Genomic DNA, 6,132 nt, shown 5'->3' with positions numbered 1-6,132 from the left:
CATTGCCTTCTAAAATCATTTTTAAAAAAATGTATTTGGCTGTGCCAGGGTCTCACTAAGCAGCTCAGACTCAGCGATCCTCCTGCTTTCAGCCTCCCCAGCACTGGCGTTACAGGTGGATGCCTCTGTGGCCGGCTCAGCCCACCTTGGGGTGGAGAAGCATGTGGTGCCAGGAAGGGATGGTGGCCCCTTTGGTCCCTGCACTTGCCTAAGCGGTTGGCTGAGCTATCTCACCAGCCTAAAATCATAGTCTTTAGAAGAACAGAAGACTCTCACCAAGTGCACTGATGGAGCGCTCCTTAGACAGAAGGGTCTAGCTTATGCTGCGTGTCAGTTTCCTGACGTCTTACTTCAAGGGTACAGCTGTACCAATGAACCTAATTTTGGCTGTCCCCAAGGACAATCTTGTATTCTTGTTTGAACGAACACAGTCATTGGATTAAAGCCTGAAGGATCCCCAAGAATAGAATGCATTTCAAAGGACAAAAAGGCAGCAACTCTATCAACTTGTCCTAATCATGGACTCATAGCTGAAAGTATTTTCCATATTATGGAAACAAACTGCACGTGGGCCATCTCCAGTCATCGGTTGCTGTCCAGGTTTCCTCTGCATCTAACAGTACCAAGGAAGAAGCAGCAGTACAGTGCAAACTGGAAGGATCAAAGAACCTAAGAGGGGCTGAGGAGATGGCTCAGTAGAGTAAGCGCTTCCTGGCAAGCGCAGGGCCCGAGTTCAATCCCTGGTTCTGCCAAAAAAATAAAAGTAAATTTAAAAAAAAACAAAACTGGGCACAATTATATACACCAGTAAGCCCAGCTGAGGCAGGAGATCATGAGTTTGGGGCAAGCCTGAACTGCATAGGAAACGCTACCTCAGAAAGACAGAAACAAAACCCTTACCACCAACAACAAAAAACCAAAAGCCCAGGCCCTGATAGATTCAACATTGAATTCTACAAGAAATTTAGAGAAGACAATACCGCTACTTTTCAGACTCTCTAAAGAAAGCAGTACTTCGAAATTCATTCCTGGAAGCAAGTGTTATCCTGATATAGATAAACCAGAGAATAATCCAACCAAAAAAGAGATTTACAGGCCAATCTCCCCCATGAGCATAGGTATAAAATCCTCAGTAAGATACTGGCAAAGAGAATGCAACAAGTCATCAAGAAGATTGTACTCCATGACCAAGTTGGATTCATCCCAGGGATGCAGGGAGTTGTTCAACATGTGTAAATAAATAAATTTAATACACCATATATCAACAGAACCAAGGACAAAAAACACACGATTATCTCAACAAATGCAGAAAAACATTTGCCAAGGTCCAACACCATTCAAGATTAAAACCCTACTCGAAATTAGAGTAGAAGGACTTTATCTCAATCTGATAAAAGTCATCGAGGACAAACCAACAGCCAACATCATGCTAAGAGACAAAAACTGAAAGCTTTCACTCGAAAATCGGGAACAAGACAAGGATGTCCACTGTCACCATTCCTATTCAATATGGTTCTGGAAACATTAGCCAGAGAAATTAGACAAGAGAAAGAAATAAAAGGGGGGCTGGGGAGATGGCTCAGTAGAATAAGTGCTTGCCTAGCAAGGGCAAAGGCCTGAGTTCAATCCCCAGCTCCCCCCCCCGAAAAAAAAAAAGAAAAAAGAAAGAAAGAAAAGGAATAAAGATAGTAAAATAAGTTAAATTATTATTATTTGGGCTTGGCAGATAGCTCATTAGTCTAAGTACCTGCCTAGCAAGCACAAGGACCCAAGTTCGATCCCCAGAACTGCATGCCATTCCAGCCCCAGAGCTGGGTGTGGTGGCACACCCCTGTAATCCCAGTATTGGGGAGGCTGAGATAGGAGGGTTACTATAAGTCCAAACTGTGTAGTGAGACCCTGTATCAAAAAAAAAATTATTTGTGAATGACAATACTCTTCATAGAAGATCCTAAACTCTCCATCTAGAGATTTCTAAGATTTTTATTTTTCTTTGTATTTAGGACAGGGTATACAGGTTCTCGCTGCATAGATCAGACTGTAGTGATCCTCCTGTTTACAGCCCCCAAGTGCTGGGATTATAGGAGCAGGCCACCACATCCAGGTTCAATCCTGTCTCAGCACGCCCTGGGGATCGAACTCCAGCCGGTGTCTGCCAAAACAGGGGCTTTGATTAAAGCCCCCTGAGCTATTTGGTGAGATTTCTAAGTTAAAGATCCAAATTCAGTAACATAGCTGGATACAAAGTTAGCATTCAAAAATAAATAGCATGACTGGGGAGATGGCTCAGTAGAGTAAGCGCTTCCCTGGCAAGAACAAAGGCCTTAGTCCAATCCCCGGTTCCACCAAACAAAACAAAACAAAACAGTCAATGTCAATTCTGTATACAAATAATGAACTTACTGGGAGAGAATTAGGGAAACCACCTCTTTCACTATAGCTCCTGACAAAATGAAATATTTAGGAATCAACTTAATAAAGTAAAATTCTTTACATTGACTGAAGTATTCTGGAAAAAGAAGACCAAAGAGGATATCAGAAAATGGAGCCAGGCAGCACACACTGCCAGCAGTTGGAAGGCTGAGGCAGGAGGATCACTGTGAGTTTGAAGCCAGCGTGAGCTACAAAGTGAGTCGCGGGCCAGCCTGCTCTGCACAGCACAACTGTGTCTCAAAAACAACAAAAATTCAAACAGGATATGGGAAGATAGCCCTTCTTCTTGGGCAGGAAGAACCCACATAATGAAAATCTGTATACTTCCAAAATTGTTATACAGATTTAATATCATCCCAATCAGAATACAAATAGCATTATCTCGGAATTAGAGAAAAGCACCCTAAATTCATCTGGAAGCAGAGGAGACCTAGAATAGCAAAAGCAACTCTGGGCAACGAGGGCAGGGCCGGGCCATCGCAGCCCCTGACTTGAAATTATACCACGAAGCCACTGTGATAAAAGCAGCGTGTATTGGGAAAAGGCAGGCCTGGGGATCGTGGGACACATTAGAAGATGCAGGAGCGACGCACACTCGCTCAGCTCCCTGGCCCTGGCAGAGGCCTCAGCCCTTCCCTGAGAAGGGGCCTCTGGGAAAGCCGGCTTCCACGTTCCTTTTCTTTGGGGGGGCCTGAACATGGCTTCAGGGCATTTCTGGTTTGGCTTGAGGATCTGGGGTTCGAGCCACAGCAGCCTGAGCCTGACTGCTTTGTTTAAGCAGGCACTTAAACGACTGAGCTAGTGGGCAGGTCCCCAAGCTTCCCACCTTCTGGCCAGCTCGGTGGCGCAGACCTGCCTGGCAGGTGCAAGGTCCTGATTTCGATTCCCAGTACAAAACAAAACAAAACAATTAGAACTAGGTCCCTTTGGGCCCAGCTATTCCCCTTCATGATATCTTCCTGAAGGAATTAAAAACATCAAACCGGGGATGAGAAGATAGCTGGGCAGTCTAAGCGCCTGCCTGGCGAGTGCAAGGATCCAGGTTCGAGCCCCAGTACTACGTGTCGTGCTAGTCCCAGAACTCCAGGCGTGCTGTGCCGACCACCAAAACTGGGTGTGGGAGCCCATACCTGTAATCCCAGCTCTGGAGAGGCTGAGACAGGAGGGTCACTACAAGTCTGAGCTGCATAGTGAAACCTTGCACCGAATAAATATATAAAAGATCAAAAATACTTTTAAGAAATCAAACCTCAAAAGAAAGAAATCAAACCTCAGTGGCATATGCACCCCATGCTTATAGTGACACAGTTTGTAACAACTAAATCTTGGAAAGAGCCCAAATGCCCACCAACCAATGAATGGATAAAGAAGATGTGATTCCATTATACAGTGGAGTACTACTCAGCCATAAAGATGGGTAACTTTGAGATACTCCTAGGTAAATGGATGCACCTTGAGACCACACTCTTAAATGAAATAAATCAGATACACACATGTAAAACCGCAATGTTTCTCTGGTGTGAAAAACTGCAAGTGCAAATAAGGACCAACATGTATAACAGATACAGGGAAATGGAAAGAAATGTTCGGATGGGAAGGGGAACAATGGGGGGATGAGGGCGGAAGGCAGGACAAGGAAAAAAGGGCACAGGAAGAAAGAAATGGAGGCAGAGCTTTGTAAATAAGGAGCAGAAGAGGGGTGAGAGGAGGGAGGCATGGGGAAAAGCGTGAGCTCGATCATGTGCAGGCGCGCGGTCCCTATGACGGATGTTACCGCCGTGTGTGCTAAAATGCGCCAAGAAAAAAGGCAAAATTCAATCTGTGAAAAAATAATTTTTTTCTTTTTTTTGGTGGAACCAGGGATTGAACTCAGGCCCTTGCGCTTGCCAGGCGAGCGCTTATTCTACTGAACCATCTCCCTGGTCCCTGAAAAAATAATTTTTAAAATTTATTTTTTGCACTATCTTCCTACCCTCCTCCCCAAATTGAGACAGAGTGTTGCTGTGCTGCTGAGGCTGGCCTCAGAGCTGCCGTCCCGCCATGGCTTCCCGGGGCTGGGGTCCCAGGACCCCGCTGCTGCCCTTAAGTTCCCTAGTACGCGCTGGTATGTTTTTATTTATTTATTTATTTTTAATTTTATTTATTTATGTGTGTGTGTGGCCAGCTCAGCCCACCAGGGGGCGGGGCTGGCTGGCATGGGGTGCTGGGGGATGGAACCGCGGTCCCTGTGCTTTGCTGAGCTTGTTCCAAGTAGGCGCTTTAGACCACTGAGCCATCTCACCAGCCCGACGCTGGTATGTTTTTAAAAGCACAAGGTTCTTTTTTTTTTTTGTATTTAGTACAGAATCTTCAGGGTCTCACTACACAACTGGACTCGCAGTGATCCTCCCGTTTTCAGCTCCCAAGACCGGGATCAAACCCCGGTCCCTGATCCGCCTCGGCAGGTGCTTTAATCCGCTCAGCTATCTGGCTGGCCCAGCACAAGATTCTTGGTGAGAGAAAAATGCCAGCTAATGCATGCGGAAGATGAGCTCATTAGAAGGCAGTTTTGCAGCCTGGTGACAAGGTGTGAGGAACGAGCTATTCCTGTGCCCAGCGGGGTGGGGCATGCCTGTGACCCTGACATGCTGGGAGGCTAAGGCAGGAAGGTTATAAGTTCAAGTGCTGGTTGGTGAGATGGCTCAGTGGTCCAAAGCGCCTACTTGGAACAAGCTAAGCTATGCAAAGCACTGGGACCGCGGTTCAATCCCCAGCACCACATGCCAGCCTGCCCCGCCCCCTGGTGGGCTGAGCTGGCCACACACACACACACACACACACAATAAATAAATAAATGTTTAAAAAAAAATAAGTTCAAGTGCAGCTTCAGAAATTTAGCAGATCGAGATCCTGACTAGAAACCTATTTAAAAAGGGAGCTGAGGGTGGGGCTATGTCATGCAGCTCATGCAGCACTGTGTGAGTTCCAGTCTCAGCACCACAAAATAAGCAAAAGGAAACTCAAAACAAAAATGCACCGACTAGGGCCGGCCAAATAGCTCAGCGGATTAAAGCGCCTGCTTAGGCAGATGCAGGGGCCAGGAGTTGGGTCCCCATTGGGTCCCCAGGCCTGCTGTGCTGCCCCCTCCCCCGTGGTACACTGAGATGGTGACTGTAATCCCAGCACTTGGAAGATCTACGCAGTGAGACCCTAAAGACCCTGTAGACCCTGTCCTAAAAGAAAAAAATGCACCCACTGTCCTCGCTCACCGTGCTGCCTTCCTGTGGCCGAGTCTTAGCAGGGCCATCACGGTGGCAGCCTGGTCTTGGCCCTTGGCAGTACTTGGTTTCCATTTTTGTTTTTCTTTGTTTTAGTTTTTCTTTTTCTAAAGAGAATTAAGAGATTACAAATGGAGTCCAGGTGTGGTGGCACACACCTGTAATCCTAGTGCTGGGGAGGCAGAAAACTGGAGGATCACTATGAGTCTAAGCTGTGTAGTGAGACCCTGTACCAAATACATAAAAAACAGTAAAAATAATAAATAAGATTACAAGTGTTACAGAATTTCAAAATAAGATAGGAAATCAACAATGGTTGTTATATTACATATTGTTATCCTCAAAGGATTTGTTCAGATTACCAGATACAGGCATACAAAATTGATTTAAAAAAATTAAGCATTAACTATTCCTTTCAATAAACCAATAGAAATTTTTTTAA

The 6,132-nt window shown here is 45.7% G+C and overlaps 1 pseudogene; it reads left to right on the top strand.

Moving 5' to 3' along the window:
- The window catches only part of LOC101591580, a 12,932-nt pseudogene that overhangs the window by 4,097 nt on the left and 2,703 nt on the right, over window positions 1–6,132 (top strand).

Source organism: Octodon degus, unplaced genomic scaffold (assembly GCF_000260255.1).
Source record: "Octodon degus isolate 3935 unplaced genomic scaffold, OctDeg1.0 scaffold00123, whole genome shotgun sequence".
NCBI classification, from domain to species: Eukaryota; Metazoa; Chordata; class Mammalia; order Rodentia; family Octodontidae; genus Octodon; species Octodon degus.
Note: the sequence above shows the minus strand (reverse complement) of the source record. Positions and strands in the feature narration are given on the sequence as shown.